At 38.7% G+C, this 21,807-nt stretch overlaps 1 protein-coding gene across 1 annotated transcript in view; it reads left to right on the forward strand.

Annotated features, from left to right (window-relative positions):
- Positions 1 to 5,204: 5,204 nt before the first annotated feature.
- LOC127618877 (protein FAM110B-like) overlaps positions 5,205 to 21,807 on the forward strand; it is a 29,430-nt gene continuing 12,827 nt past the window's right edge. Inside the window, exons 1-2 of the mRNA XM_052091549.1 lie at positions 5,205 to 5,343; positions 5,752 to 5,868. The gene's annotated coding sequence lies outside the window, so the exon portion shown is untranslated. The remainder of the gene's footprint in view (positions 5,344 to 5,751; positions 5,869 to 21,807) is intronic.

A 21,807-nucleotide genomic window follows, 5' to 3' on the forward strand; every position in this document is an offset into this window, starting at 1 on the left:
TAATTCAGTTTGCTTCTTTGCTGGCTGGCATCTGCTGAACCCATGTTCCTGATGGGTGGACTCACTCCACTGGGACAGAGCAGGAGAACATGAGAAGGTAGAAGGTAGTGCATTGGGAGAGAATAGGAATCAGACACAGAAGTTATGGTAAGGGACTGTTCATCCAATAATGAAAATTCTGTCAACGTTTACTCACCCGCATGATGTTCCAAACCTGTATGACTTTTTTTCCTTTGTGGAACACAAAAGGAAATGTTAAAGGGATAGTTCACCCAAAAATGAAAATAATTTACATACCCTTATGCCCAGTAAAGACTGCGATGACAAGATAAAAGTAAAAAATTACAGTTAAAAAATTAGTTACAGTTTGGTCTGTTCTGATCCTAAACCGATTGGATCTCTTCAAAAGACGGATTTAACCACTGCAGTTTCATGTATAGCTTTTATGCTGCCTTTATGTGCTTTTTTGAGCTTCAAAGTTTTGGTCAACATTCACTTGCAGTTTATGGACCTACAGAGCTAAAATATTCTTCTAAAAATGCTTGTTTGTGTTCAGCAGAAGAAAGTCATATACATCTAGGATAACGAGGGTGAGTAAATGATAAAGAATTAAAAATGTTGGCAGAATGTTAGTCACCATTCATTTTCATTGTATAGAATAAGAAGTAAAGGTAAGTAAATGACAACAACATTTTCATTTTTGGGTCAACTATTCCTTTAAAGGTTGTATGCAATGTTTGGTGTGTATGTATGTGTATACTGTATGTTTTGAGATGGGGTGAGATACTGATAAGACACAAATTCCATTGATCTTTCAACTCTTTCTCTTGTAAGCTTTAGGAAAAGTCAGTATAGGCTGTGGCCTTATGCTCACATACTAGGCAGTTTATTTTTGTATACTTTTAAAATCACTGAAGCTGTTATGGTTCAAACATATTGAATGTTTTATCATCTCAATTAATGTTTTTCTCCTTGTCTGTTCAGACTCTCTTTGTCTCTTGTTTCTGTTATCCAGATCTTGTAGTCTTATCTTCCCTGTTTTATCTTGCCGTTCCTTTCAATGTCACCTAGTTTTCTTTTAATCTCTGTTTTAACCAGCGAGATAATGGAAGGTAAGAGATAAGAGAACCTTACCCATCTCCAACAGCATGGGTCCTTTCCCATGGGTCCATCATCCAATGAGAGTGAGTCAGGGTGCTATGAATAGCTGACAGGCAGGAAAGGGAAAACATTTATTTGTTTATATGAGAATGAAAAATGTGAGAGAGACTGTCATTGGTGATTGAATAGCAGTATCCTGAACTGGCTTTTTGCCAGTCTCTCGGCCTCAGTGCAAGGAAAAGATGCAGCACACACCTAAATTTAAATGTGGTTTGGTAAGATGATAGATTGACATTAAAATTATGTGTATACATGTATGTGTTGTTTCCTATTATTTAAATATAAAATGCAGAACAGCCATAGCATTTTTGAATATCATTAGCTTCATATGACTAAATGATTAAAGGGCTGGTATGATGCCCATGAAGTGTCTCATTTAAACACTTAATCATGTTACAATCTGTTGGATCATATGAGATTATATGACCTGCCTAATACTGTCAAATTGGTGCAGACTACCAAAAGTCAGACTTAGCAAGAGGTTCCAAAAACATAACTAACCTGAGAACACAATTTCCAGAACAAGATCTGTGTGTGAGAAAGCTTTATACCTCAACAAGTTTCCAAGGGAGGAGATTAGAAAACAAAAGAGGATGCCTTGGGAGTGTATCCGAGTTGTGTTTTTCCTCTCCTATAATTGTAGCCAATTTTGGACCTAGATTAAACAGAGGAAGAAGTCCTGGCTCAGTAAACTGGAAGTCATTGAAAGAAGACAATAACTTGGCTCTCGCCAAAATAAAGTATTAGGCTCCAGAGTATTATGAGGTACACTTTCTCAGAAGTGATGTAAACCAAATTATTCCTGTTAATACCAAGTATATATTTTTGCCAGTGGCTGGTTACATAATTTTCACTGGCTAATTTTCTGACAGCCTGTTCCGAGTTTTATTCAACCTAATTCAACCCATAGACCAGAACTTCAGACAAAATCTACCATGCACCATATGTCAATGCCCCGAAAACCACTCTTGTCTTTGACGTCAAATTTCCCTAGCGAGATATTACATTTGCAAAGAAGTAAATAAAAGACTGTTAGGGTTATGATCAGGTTTTGGTTAGAGCTATATGTTTGGCTCAAATGTTTTAGTTCTATTATGTTTGCTTAGTTCCAGCTTCTGCCATTGGGTGTAGCTTGAGAAATGTTTTAAGAGAATTAGTGAGAATATTAGTATATTGAAAAATAAATAAATATAACAAATGAGATGGAAACAAATTGGCATGGTTTTTAAACTTTTTACTCACACTTTGCAGTATTTAAATAAGGCACCGCTTTTGTTATTTGGAAAAGCTTTCACTTCTTATACAGACCAAAATAAGAATTAAATGATAAGACAAAGCTTAAACGGATAGTTCATCCAAAATTGAAAATTCTCTCATCATGTACTCCAGATATGTATGACTTTCTTTCTTCTGCAGAACACAAAGGTTTTTAGAAGAATATTTCAGCTCTGTAGGTCCATACAATGCAAGTGAATGGTGGCCAGAATTTTTAAGGTGCAACAAGCACATAAAGGCATCATAAAAGTCTTCAGAAGTGGTATGATAGGTGTGGATGAGAAACAGATAAATATTTAAGTCCTTTTTTACTATAAATTATCCTCCCTGCCCAGTAGATGGTGATATGCACAAAGAATGTGAATCTCCAAAAACAGAAGAAGAAGAATGTGAAAATGTATTGGAAAAAAAGGACTAAATATTTATCTGTTTGTAACCCACACTGATCATATCTTAAATTTCTCATATCTTCTTAACATATGGATTTCACAACTGGAGTCGTATGGATTACTTTTATGCTACATTAATTTGCCTTTTTTACCTTCAAAGTTCTAGCCAATATTCGCTTGCATTATGAGGACCTACAGAGCTGAGATATTCTTCTAAAAATCTTCATTTGTGGGGGCCTGGGTATCTCAGCAAGTAAAGACGCTGACTACCACACCTGGAGTCGCAAGTTCAAATCCAGGGTGTGCTGAGCGACTCCAGTCTGGTTTCCTAAGCAACCAATTGGCCCGGCTGTTAGGATGGGTAGAGTCTCGTTGGGTTAAACTCCTTGTGGTCGCTATAATGTGGTTCTCGCTCTCTGTGGGGCGCGTGGTGAATTGTGCGTTGATGCCACGTAGAATAGCGTGAAGCCTCCACACGCGCTAGGTCTGTGCGGTAAAGCGCTCAACAAGCCACGTGATAATATGCTTGGATTGACTGTCTCAGACGTGGAGGCAACTGAGATTCGTCCTCTACCACCTGGATTGAGGCGAGTCACTACGCCACCACGAGGACCTCGAGTACATTGGGGATTGGGCATGCAAAATTGAGGAGAAAAGGGGAGAAAATGAAATTTTTTAAAATAAAAATCTTCTTAAATCTTCTAAAAATTTCTGTCCAGCAGAAGAAAGAAAGTCACACACATCTGGGATGGCATGAGTGTTAGTAAATGATGAGAGAATTTTCATTTTTAGGTGGACTATCCCTTTAACAATAAAGGTAAAAGAGGTTATAGTATATAAAACATTATGGCACAATTTACATTACAGCTGGCTCTTTTGTTTTGTTCATGTTTCAACATGTAACCACATACTTCTGTTTCAAGAGTCAGCAGTGAGTATAAAAGTGGAGCTGATACTCTTCCCTATTTCAATTGTTTATTTTCTTTGGAGAGACAGATGAGCAGTAGCCTGAAGTTTAATGAGATATGTTGGTAATTGGAGTGGATTGACGGTTGAGGTTCATGGCCCAGGGGACTGTGTTTTGTGTGTGTCTCAGAGATCTCTGTTTTCCTCTGTCATGGCTAACTGTTAAACTCAGCATCGAACAATGGATGCAAATGGCATCTCTGAGCCTTTAGTGAGTAATGGGGGCTTAAACATTGTGCTACTGGCAGTTTCAAAACAGCTTTCTTATTTTTTTTGCTTCTCCTCAATAATTAAGTCAAATCAACACAGACATCATCTTCAATTAGCAGTAGTTTATGATAGAACTTTCTTTTTTTATTTGATTGATAAATGAAAAACAGAAAACCTTCATACATACACATTTTATATGTAATTTATTTGAATAATAGAGCTGAAAAATAACCAAATAAATAAGTATTTTGTTTAGCTGAGATGAAATAAATCATAGTTTTTTCTTTCTTTAAAAAGGATGGAAAAAAGAGAAAGGCCTCGTAGGTTAATCAACTACTATGGTTTATCAGTAAACCCATTGTATACGCACACAAGAACAAAAACACTGCTATAGTGAATCTGTGCCAGTAAATGAATTAACCCCATCCCCCCATTATAACCCTCTCTGACATGTTGGCTGGGCTTCAATACGTTATGTAGTCAATGTAGTGCAATTGCTTTAAACACATGCAAAAATGCAGGTTTCTCCACAAGTGAATGTTGTTGTAGTGAATAACTAACATAAAAGTGAAATTACTTGCCCTGGGGTGGATTACTGAGTAGCAAAATGGATATTAAGATTTACGAGGCACATTCTTCTTCAGTTTTTAGTTCTTCCTCTTTTTACACTTGCTAACTTGTGACACCACCCTCAAATTACTTCTTCTTTCAACAAGGTGAAGTTAACAAGGTTTAGGGCTTGACACATTAGTATAAAATGTTTAAAATTTTTATTCAAGAGCATTGTTCTTATACATGAGAAAAATAAAATAACTGCAATATTTTCCCCAAATGTATACTCAATGAACAATTGAGACACTAAAAGGCCCAATTACGTAATAATACGTTGGAGCGCTGTTACCTTGGAAACTATTCTGCGTTTTCCAAACTTGGAAGCGACCAATAGCGGGATTCGGCTCATACTATATTTTCAACAATAGGGGTGATCAAGCTCCGTGTAGTCTCTCTAACGCTCTTTTGTGTTTTAAACAATCTGCTTTATTTTCTTATACGAACTCGTTAAATTTAATTTAGTTAATAGCAGTGTGAAATTTAAGACATACATTACCGTCGACTACGTCCTACTTATCTAACACAAACATATCGAGCCTTCATAATTCATTGTCGCGCAATGGTTTGTTCCCCGCAGATATTCAACCTACTTTCTGTGGCCCATCATGGGAAAGAAGCTACTCTCATATTTGAACTCAAATACATTTAGCTAACAACTAAATTCAAACGTTACAGTATTTTAGTTTGTACTTCAAATATCTGTGGTCTGCTCTGGAAACTTTCGCGGAAGGTAAATTCGTACATTTGCAAATCGACCAAGTGACAGCTTGTGTTAACCAGCACAAATGAAATGTTTTGGATATAATGGAAAGATGCAGGAACACGTTTTAAGCTTTTAAACATGTCAAACTCACTGAATTGATATTCTAAATGTCTATTATCTGTGTTTAATGGGTATTTTCACTCGGTGTTGACGAAGTTAGACATTACCGATCACATGTTAAAATCATCGCTTACTACTTGCAGTTTTTAATTATTATGTACATTAAACTAGATCAAAGATGATCGTTAAAACCTTATAATAGTGTGAGATATGATTAAGATGGCTTTTGTTCTAAATGATGAGCACTTTTACTTGAGGATGTCGTGTTTGTAGTAGTACAGTTATTTGAAAATGAATGTGTTGTCTTGTTAACAGTGGAGCCAATGGCGAGCCCTCGAGTGAAGGTCTACTGCAGATCACATATCCTGTGAAGTGATGATGAGTCTTTGACTGCTGTTCCGCTCTCTGAAGAAACAAAATAGCTGGACTGAAGTATGAAATGACAGATGCTTCTTATCTATTTCAAGTTTGTGTCTCTTTTGCACTATTTTTATGTACAAGTGACCACTGTGGAAGGGAAGGGCAGATGTTCTTAAATGGATAGTTCACACAAAAAGTTTAATTCAGTCATTGTTTACTCACCCCTTTGTTGATATAACCCCATATGACTTTCTTTTTCTTAACACAAAAGGAGAAATTGTGAAAAATGTTGTCCTCAGTAATGTCAGACAATGGCAGTTTATGGTGACCACCTCTTCACGCTTTAAAAGGACGCAAAGTATATTTCAGAAGCCTAAATAATTATTGTATCGTTATTAAGACATGCGACTCATGTCTTATTCTGAAGGAATGTGATAAGGTTTGGTGAGAAACAAACCAAAATCGAATGTATTATTGACCAACTGTTTATCTCCTGTGCACGTTCATGAGTCTGCAAGCGAGCTTTACCGTACGTTTCCACTGGCGTATTGTGAGCGAAGGTGAGCGAGCGTTTTCAATGCATTCCTATGGAAGCCGAGTGCAAAGCTCATGAGGTGGATTGTGGTATTGACAGCAGTGTAGAGCAAGCTGTTCCCTAGCATTGTGAGTGACAATGAGCGGATTTCTATCACACCAGTGGAAACGTATGGTAAAGCTCATGCACGTGCACAGGAGATCAAAGGTCGGTCAGTATACATTAGATTTCGGGTTTGTTTCTTACCAAACCATATCACATTCCTTCAGAACAAGACATGAGTTGCATACAATAATTTATTAGACTTCTGAATTATAGTTTTGTGTCCTTTTGAAGCTTGAAGTAGTAGTCACCATAAACTGCCAGTGTATGACATCCCTGAGCACAATTTGGTTTTCACCATTTCTCCCTTTGTGTTAAAGGTGCAATAAGTAACTTTTGTATTTGTGTCATCTTGGACTTACAGTGACACCTAGCGGCTAGGATGCAGAATCGTTTAAAATCAGTAGTCTTCAGTTTCTGATGCCATCATAGAAATGTAGTTTTCACAGTCAGCCATTATAACAGGACGGTTACTGAAATTAAGCGAGTAGTATTTGGCTGGTCATGTGATTCTAATATGGCCGCCCTCATGTACGGACCTTCTCCATGTAGAATAAATAGACAAGCAGCGTTCTTAATTTTTGGTCGATAATGATATACAGAATATGACAATAAAGCCTAAACATTTTTAAGTGATTCCGAAACTTCTGGAAAATTATTACAATTCATTTATTTTTAAACTATGTACAAAGTAGTCTATTGGTATTTCAGTTGCAATGAGAACATAAATAGTTATTAAAAATCATATTCAATCTACTTTGTATAATTTTTGAATCCATGTAAAAATTAGGCTTCTCTCTTGTTGAATACAAGCGTTTTCTTCATTTAGGACGCAACTGCTCTCCATCACATATTTATTTTGGATTTAGCCTTCTGTTGGATACTGGAAACCTTCTTGACAACTACTGTATACTAGATATAAATGTGCTTTTGGCAAAGGTGGTATTTAACAATTCCTGAGGTAGTTTACTCCGTAAGTGCAATCAACTTAAAACAACATAAAACATTAGGACACACATGCAGCATGGCCGCGTACATCTCTCTCTCTAACTGTTGTCTCCAGCTCCCCTTTATCTTGCTCTCCCACTGATCACCTGATTCAGTGCTGGCCGTGCGTCCTCACGGCCTTGCCACACCCTCCTCATTTTCACACTCCTCCCCTGCTCGTTTCAGGCCGGGGCGCCACCGGACTGACCTACTCCCACCCCATCTCAGGAGGGGACACACTGCCCTTCTGACCGTTCTGTTTGCCGGTGGTCCACAGGGCTCTACGCTAACTTTTCCTAAGTAGTACATGCGCAAAAAAATTTAGGAGCACACAAAGAAATTTAGGAGCACAGTGAAAATTAAATACAGAGTTTATTAACAAACAATTTATTACATACATATTTATACTGCGTGTATGAATGTGCACGTGTACTAAGGGACACACATCTGTGGAACAGCACATACCTCCCAAATCACACATTGAACCCATGCCTACTAAAATCAAAGGATATCAGTTGTCCAGCTGCTTTTGTGTGTTGACCGTCTGGCATACTTAGAGGTCAGCCAGCAATCTCTCATTATGTTAGCAATTTGACCGATCATCTCCACACATTGTCGTGTGTGGGATTAATGTAAACTCAGTTTTTGTGGTGGAGTCTGATAAGCGGCCCAAATTTGATGAAAGGTTATTCTTTATGCAATGTTTATCTTTATTTTCAGCTGCTTCCACTTCTCCTCCTCAGACTGCAGCACTTGCCTCCTCAAGGCTGCTTACACAGAGCCTGATGGTTTCTCCTGGTCTCATCCAGAGCACTGGATATGCCGCCGCGAGATGTTTCGCTACACTATCTCTTTTCAGATTAGCGATGGGCATTCCGGCTCTTTTCATAATTGTGTTAAAAAAATTCTAATTAAATTATTAAATGAAATTATACTCTACCTTAACCACAATGTATTTAAAAATGCATTGATTTGTTAAGAAAAATAATACTATTAAACATCTGCATTTAAAGTATAACTTATTGTATATAAACAAAGTGCATATAAATCTAACCAATCAAAACTAATACAATCTGAACAGCATAATAGACAGGGCCACCGCTGGCCAAATTGATGCCCTACGCGTGATATTAGCGTGAAGCGATCGTCAGTGTTCCGCGACTGCTTTCGGGTCCTTGAATAACGTATAGCGAACGAGTAAGGGCAGCCGGTGGACTTTCTGGTGCCATCCTAGGGTAAGATGGTGCCCCCCTAGGGAGTTGATGCCCTACGCAAACTGCGTAGTATGCATGTAGGTAGCGGCGGTACTGATAATAGAATAATGCACCATATCAAAGAAAAATAAATAATTTGAAAAACTGCATCATCCCACAAATTGAAATAAATGTAAAAAAGATGGATATTATTTCACGTGTGCATTTAAAGTATAACTTTTCAGTGTACATAACAAAGTGCATATAAATGTAACAATTCAAATACAATCTGAACAACATAAGTTGGCTCCGCCCTCCCTCACGCATCGTTATTTTTAAATCTTTTGATTATTCGTATCTTAATTTGTTTTTAAATATTTGTATAAATAGATTCTGATATGGGATCCGGCTCCCAATGTTCACCTACAAGAGCCGACTCGTTCGCAAATGACCATCACTATTTCAGATGCGGGTTTCCTGACACGAAGGACGAGATGCCCACCTGTTTCTGCCCTCTACAATATTTGCAGAACATGATGTTGTTTTTGAACTCTAGCCATGGGAACATTTTGAGCCAATTTGCATTGAATCTATATGTTCTCCCTTCATCGGCTACAGTGGACGTTGAAGTGACAGCTGTGGTCACGGTAGCTTTGCTCTCAGCATCCCTAACGTTAGCCGTCTCCGGTAAACCTTGTGAAGAGACTTCATTAGTTGAATCTTGCGAATCCCCCTCGCCAAATTCCTCTTTCTCCTCATCTCTTTTTCACTTAAAATAAAATGCAATGTCGCCTTTTATTGGACCACGTCATCACAGAAAACTCTGCTTGTGGAATGTGGGTTTTGTAATTTTTAAACAAATATCTTAAAAAGGGGGGGGGGTTACGCTTGTAATCTTTATTCGCACACTGTGCTCGTAAATAATTTTTCCAGTTCGCACATATCTATTTTTAGGGGCAAATGCGAGTGAAATACTCGTACTGTAGAGCCCTGGTCCACCCCGCCTCCTGGGAATCTTGGGGCGAGACGTGGGGCAGACGCCCTCTGGCAGACGACAGCTCGCAGCCTTTCCGGCGGACGGTAGCGAGTCCTCCGGCCCCTGGCGGACGACAGCCGGCAGATACTCCTTTGTCCCCAGGCAGATGGCCGCGGCTGCTCCCCTGGTGGATGGCAGTGGTGAGGACTCTGCAACAGCACATACCTCCTCCCTCCCAGGTTTCAGCCCCACTGTAACCAGTCCTACTCGACCCGCACTGATCGGGTTTCGAACCAGTGTTTCCGGCACGGGAGGCGGGCGCGCTAATAAGGAGGCTAAAAGCTACAGCCTCTAGCATCAGTCACTAGTGCGCCTCTTGAGGGCAGGAGAGTGAAGGATACACATGCAGCACTGCCGCGTGCTTCTCTCCTTACTCTCCATCTCCCTCTCCTGTTGATCACCTGATTCAGCGCCGGCCGTGCATCCTCACGGCTCAGCCATGCCCGCCACAGTAATTTTATGTATCAATGCACTTGTGCCACTTGACATTATCCTACATACAAACATTAATTTGAAAAATCAAGTACATTTAGTGAGGACTGCAGATTTGTGGGCTTATCTCAAATGAAATAACCACAATATTTAGATAAACATGCCCCCTGAATAAACCAGTACTGGCTGAAATGATTCCCAGCTAGCCTTTTCATTTAAAGTAATTTTGCTTATTGTCTGGGCTCATTTACATAATTTGTCTTGATCAATTTAATTGCTGTCTGATTGGAAATGCAAATTCCATATTTATGCTTGGTCACATACACTCACCTAAAGGATTATTAGGAACACCATACTAATACTGTGTTTGACCCCCTTTCGCCTTCAGAACTGCCTTAATTCTACGTGGCATTGATTCAACAAGGTGCTGAAAGCATTCTTTAGAAATGTTGGCCCATATTGATAGGATAGCATCTTGCAGTTGATGGAGATTTGTGGGATGCACATCCAGGGCACGAAGCTCCCGTTCCACCACATCCCACAGCTGCTCTATTGGGTTGAGATCTGGTGACTGTGGGGGCCATTTTAGTACAGTGAACTCATTGTCATGTTCAAGAAACCAATTTGAAATGATTCGAGCTTTGTGACATGGTGCATTATCCTGCTGGAAGTAGCCATCAGAGGATGGGTACATGGTGGCTATAAAGGGATGGACATGGTCAGAAACAATGCTCAGGTAGGCCATGGCATTTAAACGATGCCCAATTGGCACTAAGGGGCCTAAAGTGTGCCAAGAAAACATCCCCCACACCATTACACCACCACCACCAGCCTGCACAGTGCAGTGCATGCAAGGCATGATGGATCCATGTTCTCATTCTGTTTACGCCAAATTCTGACTCTACCATCTGAATGTCTCAACAGAAATCGAGACTCATCAGACCAGGCAACATTTTTCCAGTCTTCAGCTGTCCAATTTTGGTGAGCTCTTGCAAATTGTAGCCTCTTTTTCCTATTTGTAGTGGAGATGAGTGGTACCCGGTGGGGTCTTCTGCTGTTGTAGCCCATCCGCCTCAAGGTTGTGCGTGTTGTGGCTTCACAAATGCTTTGCTGCATACCTTGGTTGTAACGAGTGGTTATTTCAGGCAAAGTTGCTCTTCTATCAGCTTGAATCAGTCGGCCCATTCTCCTCTGACCTCTAGCATCAACAAGGCATTTTCAGCCCACAGGACTGGCGATACTGGATGTTTTTCCTTTTCACACCATTCTTTGTAAACCCTAGAAATGGTTGTGTGTGAAAATCCCAGTAACTGAGCAGATTGTGAAATACTCAGACCGGCCCGTCTGGCACCAACAAACATGCCATGCTCAAAATTGCTTAAATCACCTTTCTTTCCCATTCTGACATTCAGTTTGGAGTTCAGGAGATTGTCTTGACCAGGACCACACCCCTAAATGCATTTAAGCAACTGCCATGTGATTGGTTGATTAGATAATTGCATTAATGAGAAATTGAACAGGTGTTCCTAATAATCCTTTAGGTGAGTGTACATTTCCCCCCAAAACAGATGTGTTGTAAATCCGATTTACTATGCATGAAGTAACCAAGTGTAAATATCCCCGTGATAGTCACCAATTACATGTTTTTTATTCCAATAACAAAATAAGTTTTGGGAAGGAGTTATGAAAGTTTCCAAAAGTATAGAAGACCTTTATGTGGTCAGTAAAACAGATAGTTTGGAAATCTCAAGGTTTCCAAGTCCAGGAAATTACCATTATTCACTCTAGACACTTATCACACCAGAAGCGGCAATGGTATCAATTGTCAAATCTGTAGTTGAGTACACGGCTGATGTCAATGTTGTGGAAATCATTTTACTCCCACAATGTTGTGAAATGTGGGATATGTCTTGATGTCATATCAGTCTGAATCCATGACTTCAGTGGTCTCTCCCCATCTGGCTGAACTTTGTGGTTTTCAGGATGACAGTTTGTCTGTGCTACAGGTATAGATTCTCATTTCCAGGCACATAGATAGCAGCAAGTAAAGGTCTATCAGTAGAGATAGAACCCGGGGACTGTAAGATTAGTATGTAGTCTGCTCTTCATGTGGGAAGTCAGTATTTCTCAAACCAGACATGCAGAGGGGGTACACACACCCTCACCCACAGACTAGCCACTTGTCCCAAAACCAGTTAGTTTGCAAACCAATACACCATTTTAAAGTACTACAGTCTCTCTCTCTCAGTGATTCTTGACAGTTTGACTGCCTCAGGGCTTCAGCGGATAAATTGTTCATATTTTCTGCAGTCAAGAAGATTAGAAAGAAAATCCAAGACATTTTTGGTTTCCAGAGTGACTTCATAAACTTGCCTAAAGCGAGTGCCATTCCAAAGCTTTGTGCAAACAAATGTTTCAGGCAGTTTCAAAGACAGGTGGAAAAACAAACTCATGATTAAGAATTTTTGGAGATGCCTCAGGGTTAGAAACATATTTGAATCAGCAAAATTTTTAATTATATCAACAGCCATTTGAATAGGTGTCTGTACAAACAAGTAGTGTAGCTCTTTGTGATTATTCAATAGCTAATGGGTTGATAACAGGGGGCGTATACACACATGCCACTGCAGAATATGACGATGACAGACACTGCTCACTTCGACCAACTTAATGATTCATCATGAAATTTGATCAACTGAAATCAGCAACAGTCTGGTTCTAGAAGGATAAATTCCATTAATTTGTCCCATAGACTAACTGATTTTCAATGATAACTTATAAACCTTTAAAGACAGAGCTATTTTGAGCTACAAGGTTGTTTATTGATGGTATATGCTTCCATCCGTCTGCGTTATTTCAACTTCATTGTTTAAAAATCGTGTTTGATAGCGGATTCATGGTAAACAACTACATTACCCATGTTACATCAAAGAAAGCTCCACCAAACCGCAGTACCAGTACCAGCTGCACATTTAACCACATACAACCACATTTGAGAACCGCAGCCAATGAAACCCTCGAAACATGCCTCGGAGCCACCGTGTGCTCCCATGATAGGGTTGTGCCGATGGATGATATCATCGTCCATCGTGATGGCTGACCAACATCACGATGTAGAGCCACCATCGTGATGCCACGCCCCCTTTTGCGAGTCTTGCTAGTGTGACTCACTATTCCTAGTCTCTTCTATAGTTAACCTAAAAACTTTGCAGGGATTGCTCTGTAAATTAAATTGAGAATATAACTAATGCATATATGCTATTTTAAATACTGTAGTATATGCCAGAGACGTGACGTGTTAGTCTGTGAAAATACCGTGTCAGGCAGGCTACACAAATATTGATTGTTAGCTTCTTGTCTTTTTTTTACATGTCTTACACTGTACATTTAGATTAAAATATTTTATGTTGTAGGCTACAAGAAAATAGCCTTTATTAATTAATTATTAGTAGTTGTAGTGTCTCAGAAAATCTTGCTCATTGTCACATAGCTCTTGTATACACTGAAGCGGCAGTGATAAACCCAGACAGGCGAACGTCAAATAACTTTTGTCTGGTTAATACTTTTAAAGAAAAATTTCCTTGGCCATAAATCCATAATGTCAAATCAAATGAAAGAAACAAGTTGAATATGAATAACACACATTTATTAAAACATAGAAGAACAACAAATAGAACAAGAAAACGGGAACAACACTCAGACCGAAACTCGGCATTAACATTTCACTTATAATTAGCAGCACAATTAACTTCAGCACATGCTACAAAATAAATTATGTTATTGAAATATTGTAAAGTGGTCATATGAACTACACACATGAACGTTTAAAAAATAATATGCAAAATCGAATAGCTCCGCAACGGATGGCGAAATATGCGTAAAGAAGTCTAATATCGTTCACCATAGACCATGTTTAAATTTCGATGTTTCTGGCCAGAAATACCAACATATTCACTTTATCTGGTTTTAATAAGCTGCGGATTGGAGTAACTACACTACCCGCTGTGCTGAAGACCCGCTCTGATGGAGTACTGGTAGCACATATGCACATTTCCGTGCTAATCTTGCCATGAACGGAAACCTTTTGTTGTTCGTTTTCCACCAAGTCAGCAGGTCCTCTTCCCCATCAATGATCATTTCCTGCAGGTACATGGTCATTTCTGCCTCGACCTTTTGCTCATCAGTGAGCGTGGCTGTGGCTGCTCTCTTCGCAAGAAGGCTGCCCAAAGACGACTTTTTTTCCTTAGGCGCAATATATTAAAAAGCCCGGATGAGTTGGGTACTAATTAGTTGGGCTAGTAAAATAACAAAATTAAAAGTGCTTAAAAGTGCACAACTCTTCTTAAGTGGAAGAAATATTTTTCCCCCTTACGTGCAACCTATTGGGAAGCGCGGATGAGTCAGTTGGGATGGTAAAATAATGAAATTATAGTTTTTAAGTGGAAAATAGTATTTATGTAAAGAGATATATTAGAATAAAAAAACTCTTCTTAAGTGAAAGCTAAAAAAAAATGCTTCACGTGTCGTGCAACCTACTGCTAAATCGCCGACGAGTCATTAGTTGGGTTAGTAAAATAACTAAATTATAATTTGTCATATAATTTTTGAAAATTATATGAAATTATATAACCCGCCCCACCCCACCCCACCGACGATATCATCGTCCATCGCGATGTTTTACTGTCAACATCGTCAACTGCCAATTTAGGGGACATCACCCAACCCTAACCCATGACACACTGTGAATGTCGTAATCGAGTTGGTCTACCTTATCCCTTAAACTACATATATATTTAAGCAATATTTAAGAGTGCGATTATGGCCCTACATTAGCAGTGCTGATGTGGGGCCATATAGCATGATTTCGAGTGTGATATTGCTTATATACACAACAGTTCAATGAACAAGTAAATTTTAAAACATTATGAAAAACTGAGTACTGTCATAAAAACGCATTTGTGCATGGAACTACTTGCTTATAGGACGGATCAGAATCTGCCATTGCTGGTTCAAACCAAATGATGCGTACAAGCCTCCGTTAGTAATTAAAAAATGTCACTTCAGAAATAGTATCATGGCTTGTGCTGTTTCTAACAAGTTATTGGATAAACAAGGGTGAGTGTGAGCGAGAGACATCACCTGTTGCCACTTCCAAGCAGAGATGCTGTCAGCTTTCTGAAGATCAGCTTTTTTTTATTACTGGAAAAATAGCCATCCACACAGGGGTATTTCTCCCTATATCGCTGTTGCTGGTGCTCAAGAGTCATTCACTATAGAATCACAATCTCCTCCGCCATTTTAAACAGTATGTCCTCTCCAATGTGGAAAGTCCAGTAAGATTTTGTGTAATTAATCTGTCTGTTGTGTCTCTCAGCTGTGATGAGCCGTAATGCTGAAGTTGTTAATTTAAAGCCATTTAAAGCTATTTCCTAGCTTTAATAATGTAGTAGTATTACAAGCGATCACTTAGTGCTGTTGTATGTAAACGCTGACTGACGCTGACTTCACATCACTTAACTGGCTCATAATACACACAAAAATTATCTTTTGCCACCACCTGCTGGCTAACATATGTAATGTCAAAAAATTACATATAAAGAGACATATATACATTAGCTCTTATCCCATCTGCACTGCTCTTACGCTTTAGATTAGAATGGCACAAACACAAGCGGAGTGATACACACAGTGAAGCGTCTGAGTGCTGATGGTGTGAGACCATCAGTACTCGTTGAATGTCTCTTGTCCAATCAGATTCGAGAACCGGAACTAACTGTTGTATATTTGTAAATATCTGAATATTTTGCAATAAATGTAAAATATATTGTTTCTATAGTTTTAATCAACATCCTAAAATCAATAGTTTTATGTATTCCCATAATTTTGTAATCAATGTCATCATTCGCAATGCTTGTAGTCCATGCCCTTGTGAAAGATGGTAAGTACAAAGCCTTGTACCTTTGTCTTTATTTCCGAGTAAAAATGTATTTTATTATTATTTAAGACAAAACAAAGGTTGTGATTCACCTCGGAGTTGGATGATTTGGTTAATGGCTTACAAGTGGTTTTTTTTAAGGATTTTATTAAAAGTATATGGAAGAAATGAATGGAGAAAATATTTCCAGAACCCAGATGGATGAAAAAGTGGGTGGACACTGTTGCTCTCTATATCTTGCAAGGATGCTTTCAGTGTACCAATGAGAAAAAAGTATTTGTTACAATAGAGTTTGAATAGGTGTACTTTGGACAGCTCAGTGGCCGCAAAGAAGGATCCCTTTAGCCTGGAGGGATGCACTGTTTTTTAATTTTATTATTGCTTTATTTATTTCAAAATATTGTATTTCCTTTTTTATATTAATAAGGTAAGTATGCTAAACATGCTTTTACATATTTTAATATATTATGGAAATACATTATATAGACTTTAGCTTAATTCTAATAAAAGTGAGGTTCTTTGAAAAAACTAACTAACTAACCAACACCGTTGGTTACACCGTTTTATCAATACACAGCACTGACCCAGCACTCATGTATCAAAGTAGCTTATAATCAGATTTATATTTGCATCTTCACAGTTAATTCATTCTTTACATTCCTTTTTGCAGGGGTGCAAGCCTTTTTTAAAGCGTAAATTACAAACTTTCATACCTCAGATATGAGTTTTGAAGCTGTATTGAAATGCATTCTTTAAATAAACCAAACACAGCAGCTCAAAATTCGCGTTTGAGGTATGAACGTGTGTAATTATGTTGTAGAACAAAACACCCACGCATCTTCAAGTAATGTTTACCACAGACCTTATTTTACACATAAATTGAAAATCCCCATTATAAAAACCCATAGGAGAGTCCAGAGGGAACCCATGGCAAATTAGCCTTCCAGGTTCGCCTACAAATTGACGTCATTGCTGAACACCTCCATAACTCACAAGACGATATGTGATGAAACCGCATTATAAACTCAAAGCGTTTCCAACGGTCACCATTTTTAGATTTTCCTACTGTCACGACTAGATTTAAAATTATTGTTGCAATTATTTAGTGACCATTTTAGCCCCCTGACCATAATACTGAAGATCCTGAGAAATGCAAGCTTGTAGTACCACCTGTTTACTCCAGAAGGCAGTAAGTGGCATTTCAGCTGTATGTGCAACACAAAGTTTATACAGTGAAGAAAACACTTCAGTAGGCAGAACGACACAAACAAGTGTTACGTTCTTGTGTTCAAAACACTTGAAGGAGTGCAAATGCGAACTAAGGGATTTCAAGATGTGTTTAAAGATTAAGTATTAAACTATATTTAACTTGAAACAGTGACCTAAACATTTTATGTTTATGAGGCAACGCACCCGAGACACTACGCAAGCATGTCTGACGAAGGTGTAAATTGACAGGCTTTTAAACAAGCCCTCATAATAAATCTCCAACTGATTGACAAATTCACTTGTGAAATGGATTGCTGTGAACTGTATGCCAATGATTGACTTATGATCAATAATATGATAGTAAACAATACATTGTATTCTAAAGCCACTTTTTGTATTGTCTTATCAATGATTAACTCTTCTGCTACAAGAATGTAATGCATTTTATGTATGTATATATATATATATATATATATATATATATATATATATATATATATATATATATAATATACAATATACATACATACAATATATATATATATACACATACACACAGTGGGTAATGGAAAGTATTCAGACCCCTTAAATTTTTCACTCTTTGTTATATTGCAGCCATTTGCTAAAATCATTTAAGTTCATTTTTTTCCTCATTATTGTACACACAGCACCCCATATTGACAGAAAAACACAGAATTGTTGACATTTTTGCACATTTATTAAAAAAGAAAAACTGAAATATCACATGGTCCTAAGTATTCAGACTCTTTGCTGTGACACTCATATATTTAACTCAGGTGCTGTCCATTTCTTCTGATCATCCTTGAGATGGTTCTACACCTTCAATTGAGTCCAGCTGTGTTTGATTATACTGATTGGACTTGATTAGGAAAGCCACACACCTGTCTATATAAGACCTTACAGCTCACAGTGCATGTCAGAGCAAATGAGAATCATGAGGTCAAAGGAACTGCCTGAAGAGCTCAGAGACAGAATTGTGGCAAGGCACAGATCTGGCCAAGGTTACAAAAAAATTTCTGCTGCCCTTACGGTTCATAAGAGCACAGTGGCCTCCATAATCCTTAAATGGAAGACGTTTGGGACGACCAGAACCCTTCCTAGAGCTGGCCGTCTGGCCAAACTGAGCTATCGGGGGAGAAGAGCCTTGGTGAGAGAGGTAAAGAAGAACCCAAAGATCACTGTGGCTGAGCTCCAGAGATGCAGTCGGGAGATGGGAGAAAGTTGTAGTAAGTCAACATCACTGCAGCCATCCACCAGTCTGGCTTTATGGCAGAGTGGCCCGACGGAAGCCTCTCCTCAGTGCAAGACACATGGAAGCCTGCATGGAGTTTGCTAAAAAACACCTGAAGGACTCCAAGATGGTGATAAGAACTTTTTGGCCTTAATTCTAAGCGGTATGTGTGGAGAAAACCAGGCACTGCTCATCACCTGTCCAATACAGTCTCAACAGTGAAGCATGGTGGTGGCAGCATAATGCTGTGGGGGTGTTTGTCAGCTGCAGGGACAGGACGACTGGTTGCAATCGAGGGAAAGATGAATGCGGCCAAGTACAGGGATATCCTGGACGATAACCTTCTCCAGAGTGCTCTGGACCTCAGACTGGGCCGAAGGTTCACCTTCCAACAAGACAATGACCCTAAGCACACCGCTAAAATAACGAAGGAGTGGCTTCACAACAACTCCGTGACTGTTCTTGAATGGCCCAGCCAGAGCCCTGACTTAAACCCAATTGAGCATCTCTGGAGAGACCTGAAAATGGCTGTCCACCAACGTTTATCATCCAACCTGACAGAACTGGAGAGGATCTGCAAGGAGGAATGGCAGAGGATACCCAAATCCAGATGTGAAAAACTTGTTGCATCTTTCCCAAAAAGACTCATGGCTGTATTAGATCAAAAGGATGCTTCTACTAAATACTGAACAAAGGGTCTGAATACTTAGGACCATGTGATATTTCAGTTTTTCTTTTTTAATAAATGTGCAAAAATGTCAACAATTCTGTGTTTTTCTGTCAATATGGGGTGCTGTGTGTACAATAATGAGGAAAAAAAATGAACTTAAATGATTTTAGCAAATGGCTGCAATATAACATAGAGTGAAAAATTTAAGGGGGTCTGAATACTTTCCGTACCCACTGTATATATATATATATATATATATACACACACACACACACATTTATTTTTTTTTTTTTTTATATTTAAAGATAACTATGTATAATTATATATTGATATAAATATGTATAATCTTTATATATTGAATTATTGTTATATGAGGGGCTTTCTTAGCAAATATTTGTATATGTTATTAATCGTGATTAATTAATCGGTACACCATGTAATTCATTCGATTAAAAAATGTAATCGATTGACAACCCTAGTAATTTCAGAATTATGAATTATTCCACTGCACTCTAGTAATCAAGTCACTAAAGTTTAAAACCGTCTATATTTTTACTCTGGATAATGCCACATCAACCACCCGCATGCAGTTATATATCTAAATTTAGCTTCTTCAAGCAGAACTTCAGAACATGTTCAACCTTTTCCCTTTTCCTTCACACACTCACTTTGTGCTCTTTTAAATCTCTATTATATTTTTTTTTCTCGAGAAATATGTGTTGGCTGTTTCATGCCTCTCCCTAGAAACTACCCACCCAAGATAAACCGCACTAGTCCAGCCAGCCCTCCACCCTTCCCAGAGGGCCAAGTTTTCCTCCAGCACATGAGAGAGTTGGTCTGGCCTTTTCCCCTCTAAGGCAGGCCTACAGTTGCTCTGCTGTGACTGAGTAGACACTAACCCGTGATCTCCCTCTCTCTCTCTACACATTGATTGGCTCAGGTGCTCTTGTTTGTGTGTAATGTGTCCAATTCTGGTGTGTTAAATCTTTAGTGGGCTGTTTAACCTTTTCGTGTGTGTGTGTGCAGGCACTATTTCAGACAGTTCACTTACAGCAGCCTTTTTATAACTCCACCCTTGAATTCAGCAGGAATTTGACTGATATCTCTCTGTTAATTCTTCTGATAAGGAGTATAATCCATATGCAAATGTTAACCATTTATTCAAACACCAATGTTAAGTATGTATGTAAACATTTCAAAAGGTGACCTCACTAGAATCCAAGAGATAATGTGCAGTCCGCGGACATTAACGCAACATAAACCCCTTCATGATGATGCAAGACCTGATCACCCTGTCAGTGTTTAGTTAGCAATAATGACAATGACTATTCGTCATTCTGCTATTATTACACTGCTACTTAACCAAATTTGTAAACAAATAGACATGAAATATTGATGTAAGTTTTTATTATTTGAAACATGTAGGACATTGGTTGCCAGGGACAATGGTCAAATAAACAGTTTAGCAGTCATTGTAAATGCAGCAATTGACCAATCAGAATCAAGTAGTCCAGAGAGCTGTTTAATAAGGTTTAGAAATATTGTCTCTTTTTGGACTTGTTGACTGGTCTAGTCACAGAGGGGTGTGTTTGTGATGATTTAGTGTTGTGAAAGCCTGTTTGGGCATGTCTGCGTGTAACGGGAGTTGTAAATGGAGATGTCCGTATATAAGTTTGACTCTGTGTGTGTGTGTGCATGTGTGTTTCTCTCTGAGTTTGCAGCATGGTGTGATCTTCAAAATGAAAGATGGGCAGCAGCAGTAATCCTGCACTCCTCCATAATTCTCTTTTCAAAGTTACTGCCATTCTTCAGCAGCTCAGATGAGCAGCCAGACAGATCAGTGCTGACAGCTTTACCAATGTGGCACACCGGAAGTCAGGCTCTTTAACATTAGCGTTGATACAACAGAAGTTGAAAGATCAGAGGTCTGTGAGAAGATCCAGCTTCATGTCTGCTGAGAATTTGCAGTGATTGCAGTAAATATACTGTAGTAAAGAGAACATGATGACCAACAGGAGAATGTCTCAATGGCCACAACATTTTATATAAAGTCTTTATAGTTGATTGTTATCAAAGTACATTCAATCAACATTGTACAGACGTTAGTTCCGTTCTTCTAATCTGATTGGACAAGAGGTGTTCAAAGAGTGCTGATATTTAGCATAACGACACTGGGGCGCATCACTGTTTGTGTCACTCTGTGTGTTTTGTGTTTGCGGCTTTGCAGACAGGCTGTCGGTCTCTGTGTTGTTACATCACGCAAGGATTGATTCTGCTTTAGTTTGTTTTGGAACTGTTTTTGTTTGAGTAGAAAAAGACAAAATAAAAATTCAATGTTAACTAAAGTTTTAGGCCCGCTGCCTCATGCCAATTTCCATATCACAGCTGATATGACATTCAGTACAACAGCACTCTTGCTTGTCATATTGCTTAATTATATAACATGCTACACTGTAGCTTCAGTGTCAGTAACATTAATCGATTCCAGAGATTTTCATACCTTTGGTCCATTCAGTCTTCTCTAAACAAAGCTAAACTCCATTCCCATTGAGATCTGTTACCATAGCCACAGGTGCAAATTCTGTGGGTATTGTGATTATGGAGTAACTCAGGTACAGTAGGTCCCCTTGGCATGAGGGTGTGGGTTTCAAAGGCAGCCA

The sequence above is a fragment of the Xyrauchen texanus genome, chromosome 25 (assembly GCF_025860055.1).
Source record: "Xyrauchen texanus isolate HMW12.3.18 chromosome 25, RBS_HiC_50CHRs, whole genome shotgun sequence".
Taxonomy (NCBI): Eukaryota; Metazoa; Chordata; class Actinopteri; order Cypriniformes; family Catostomidae; genus Xyrauchen; species Xyrauchen texanus.